This window comes from Euphorbia lathyris, chromosome 2 (assembly GCF_963576675.1).
Source record: "Euphorbia lathyris chromosome 2, ddEupLath1.1, whole genome shotgun sequence".
In the NCBI taxonomy this organism is placed as follows: domain Eukaryota; kingdom Viridiplantae; phylum Streptophyta; class Magnoliopsida; order Malpighiales; family Euphorbiaceae; genus Euphorbia; species Euphorbia lathyris.
Genome location: NC_088911.1, coordinates 39,987,496 through 39,992,245, shown reverse-complemented (window position 1 = coordinate 39,992,245; position 4,750 = coordinate 39,987,496). Strand labels below are relative to the sequence as shown.

General features: G+C 36.1%; 1 pseudogene; it reads left to right on the top strand.

Annotated features, from left to right (window-relative positions):
* The first annotated feature begins 511 nt into the window (after positions 1-511).
* Positions 512-1,090, top strand: LOC136216876 (probable calcium-binding protein CML41; annotated as a pseudogene).
* Positions 1,091-4,750: the final 3,660 nt, after the last annotated feature.

Here is a 4,750-nt window from a genome sequence, read left to right as displayed (position 1 = left end):
TTTTAATTTCTTTCATTAAATTTGATTTTAGTTTCACATTTTGTTGCATCCCCTGGACTAGTGGGGAAACTATTTTAAAGCAAACAGACCAAGTCCATTCTTATATATAGACTCTAATAACGACATGAATAGCTTAAAGGTCTCAGAAGTTACACTAATTCTTTTTCAGTCTTTGTTCTATGCTTGCTATGAACAAACTGTTAAACATCCATCTGGACAAGGAAAACACGTCATGATACATCTACATCAACAGCTGTTGAAATATTATTAAAAAATTGAGAAACTTACACATATATTTTTAACTGAATATTATTTGTATGTCGTTAACCTTGCACTTAATGCATACAATTAAAAAAATGAATATAATACTCATAAATTGAAAAATCAAAAAAGTCCTTAGTGTTTTTTTTCTCCTTAGTTCCTTTTTTTCCCTCTCTATTTAAGCATGCATTTGCTTGAATCTTTCAACATAGTACATTGTCTGAATCTTCCATAGATATATAAAAAAATTATGCTAAAAGACAAAAGCCCTAAAGCTTCTTCCAACTGGTTTCTGAACAGAAATGTTAGCCTGAGTTTCAAGTGTAGCCGATCCATCTCAACCTCATCAGTTGTAACTTCACCTTCTCTTATGTCCAGCCTAAGAACATCAACCAACAAGCTGGACATGCCGTCCAGAGAGAACTAAAGGAGGTATTTCGCCGCTTCGACGGGGACGTCGATGAGAAGATCTCTGCGATTGAGCTGAGATCTTTCTTAGGGTCAATTTGCTCACATGAAGATGTTGAAGAAGTGATTGAAGAGCTTGATTCAGATGGAGATAAATTGTTAGATTTTAATGATTTTATGAAGCTAATGAAAAGGAATTTAGGGCTGAAATGAGACAACAGAAGAACACTTGAGAAGAGCTTTTGAAATGTTTGATATGGATAAAGGATCATGTTGTATTACACCTAAAGGATTACAGAGGATGTTTCATCGTTTAGGAGATGTGAAATCGTACGATGAATGTGTGGCTATGATCAGTGTTTTTTATATTGATAGTAATGGTGTTCTTGACTTTCATGAATTTTATCAAATGATGGCTTAGTTATAATTAATTAATTAAGGCCGAATTGATCAACTACATACGGTTATTATATAAGGAGAAATGTACATTTGAATGTTTTATATGATAGGATAAAATTGATGTTTCTAAATAATTTTGGGTTCAGAAGCCATAGAGAAATTGATTTGATGTTTCCCACTAACTACCCTTAATTATTGTGGACTTCTTCTATTACTATATACTATAAAATTAGAATCATTCCAATGCAATAATAAAAGGATTGTTTTTTTTTCTACACATTTTACTATGCCTTCAAAAAAAAAATCATGTATGTTGATGCAATAGAATCGTTGGAATATTAAACTCGCTGTCCCTTTCAATCTATTTTTTCAATATTTATTACGAGCATCAATATAAATAATTTCATCTTATCCCAATTCTTAAAATCTAATTGAAAATATTTAAAATTAGTATTAATACTGATACAGATCGAGTAACGGGCGATAGTTTTCAATCGTGAACTACCAAATATATTCTCAAGCTAAACTTGAAGGAGCCGTGAAACCCCCAGATTTACAAGCTAAACTTGAAGGAATTAGAAATCACTCTCAAAGAGAATATATAATTTTATTGATAAAAACTTGTATATCCTTACAAAGATGGGGGTTTAAATACCTCCCCTAAAGAAAACTAAAGACATAATTACCCCTACTAGGGTAACAACTAAGGAAGGAAAATAAAGGGTAAATTAGGTAAGTGTAATTCTTCCTTGTGAAGGAAAGAAAACTTAAATAGGCAGAATGTATATCCTTCCTTGTTTAAGGAAGAAAAACTTGCAACTATCCTTCCGTAAACAAGGAAGGAAAGTTCACTCCTTGTAAAGGAAGTAATCTCTAGGACCCGCCTCAGTTATTCATCCGGTATACGCCATTAGGTGCACATGTTGTTCGTATTGCCCACATCTGAATATGATCTGCCAGGATTCAATGTAGAGTGAGATCCGCCAATCTGGTTCGAAGTAGATACAATAGGTAGATCCGTCGAAGTAGATATACATCGACAGAAATACAATGAATAGATATGCCAAGGTAGATCCACTCAGGTAGATAGTGGAAGTAGGTACGTCGATGAGTAGATACGCCAATGTAGATATGTCGAAGTAGGTCCGCTCAACTAGATACCTGAAGGAGATACATCAACGTAGACACATCGAAGTAGATCCGCCCAAGTAGACACCTGGAGGAGATACATCAACGTAGACACCTCGAAGAAGATCCGTCTAAGTAGATACCTGAAGGAGATATATCAACGTAGACACATCGAAGTAGATCCATCCAAGTAGATACCTGAAGGAGATAGGTTGAAGTAGATCTGCCTAGGAAGAGACTTGAGGAGAATACGTCGAAGTAGACCAGCCCAGGTAGATGCTTAAAGGAGATACATCGAAGTAGATCCACTGAAGTAGATACGTTGAGTAATCCATCGAAGAGATCCGTAGAGTAGATCCGTCGAAGAGATCCGTTGATGAGATCCGTCGAGGGGGATCCGTCAAAGGAGATCCATCAAAGGAGATCCGTCAAAGGAGATCCATCGGAGAGATCCATCAAAGGAGATCCGTCGAAGGGATCCATCGAAGAGATCCATCAAAGGAGATCCGTCGAAGAGATCCTTCAAAGGAGATCCGCCGAAGAGATCCATCAAAGAAGATCCGTCGAAGGAGATCTGTCAAAGGAGATCCATCAGAGAGATCCGTCAACGTAGATCCATCAGAGAGATCCATCAAAGGAGATCCGTCTAAGAGATCCGCCCAGGTAGATACACTTAAAAGAAAAAGATATACTAGAACTTTAAGTGTGTCTTCCTCCTCTTCTGAATCACTTTCCCCACATACCTGACGAAATTTGTTACCTTGCTACTTCCCTAACCTGGACTTGGAATTTGTTGAAAAGATGTCCGCATCAAATACTTTAAGAAATCCCCTTGAATATGGATGTGATGTCTTCTACTCGTGAAACTTTTGGCATTCCTCTTATTTTTCAAGTAAACTAGCAACCAAGTTTTCATTTATTCTTAATCAAACTCCATTGATCTTCCCAAATGAATTCTAGCTTATTCACAAACATTAAGCCTAAAAAAAATAAAACACCAAAAAGCTACACTGCAAGCGATCTAAATGCCTCATATATCTTGATCTAAAGTCTATCCCATCTAGTAGCCAATAGAGCTTAAACCTTATTACTACTTTCCCAAATGCTAGCATCAACTTAATGCTTATTGTCATGTATCAAAGTGATAAATAAACGCAATATCTCTAAACCATAATGGGCTAAAGGAATCAGGTGCGATAAGCCATTCAAAATTTATTTTCTTGTACAAGGTTAATGTGCTTTTCGAGCACTCAAGCTACCTAAATGTGTGAAACAAACATACAACAAAGTGCATACCAATAGTAGAAACATCCAACTTAGCAAAATTAAAGTAAAAGAAAACACGAATTAGATCTATAAAAGCCTTACAACAATCTAATACTACATAATTCGGACATAAGGCACAGAAATCCATAATTCAATGAACCCAAATTAGCAAAATTGAAGTAAAAGAAAACACGAAAGACAACAGAAAATAATTAGCCAGAGGGAAACGACCCCCAAATCCTCCAATTCCAGGTGACATCTTTGCAATTCTTCTAACAAGCTCATAACCATCATCAATATCTACACCGACATCTTTATAAGTACTCCGACTCCATCTGCACCTTCATGGTTACTTTTTTTCAACATTGAAGAGGAAATCTATGAGATAAGTGGTTGAATGCAAAACTTGGTCCATGAGAAAGCGGGTTTCGAGAAGCGTGCAGTAGAGAAGACCACGATCGTAATACTTGCGATTAACTCCTATCCCCGTTTGGATTGGCTCCCATAAAAACATCCAGTTACTTCATGATGGCCTACATCTCGCCTTTTGCTCTTCCGAGCTTTAGTCGACGTTTTCAGTATGCAGAATCCTTTGATCGGGTGAGAGATTAGGTTTTTCTTTCTTTGCTTTTAGGGGAATTATAGGGGGAAAGGACACAACTACAATTTGGTTGCAGTAAAACAAGAAATTTGGGGAACCAAGTGAGAGAAAGATCTGGACCATCAAGGATGGTATGAAGCGATGAACGATGGTCTGAATTTGAACTGTATTTAGAGAAGCCAAATATTTTTGGGTGGAAAGAATAGCGCGTAGAAATCAAATATTTTAGGGGGGCAAAATTTCACCTTAAAAAGTGAGCGGCTCACATTCAAAAATCAATATTAAATAAACTACTTTCCTTTCAAAAAAATAATAAACTACAAGTTAATTATTTATCTAAAAATTATAGTACACTAATTAAACAAATAATAGATTAATTGGTAAATAAAATACAAACTTTTTTTATTGAAATATGGACCTAGCCCAATGGGAATCCCAACCAGGTTGGTACCCCCGAAAAGGCAAAGAACCAAATATATAAATGAAGAGATGAAAAAAGTATGAAACCAGTACAAAGAATGTTTTAAGAAAATCTAAACATATCCCTACCAAGAGCATTATCTCTAGCAAGAAGGAAGCAGAAGTCTGGAAGGGTATTCCACATTTGTAAATCTGAGGCCAGACGTCCGTAATTAGCAAGAGCGTCTCCCGCTTGATTTCCTTCACGGAACACATGGGAGACAACCA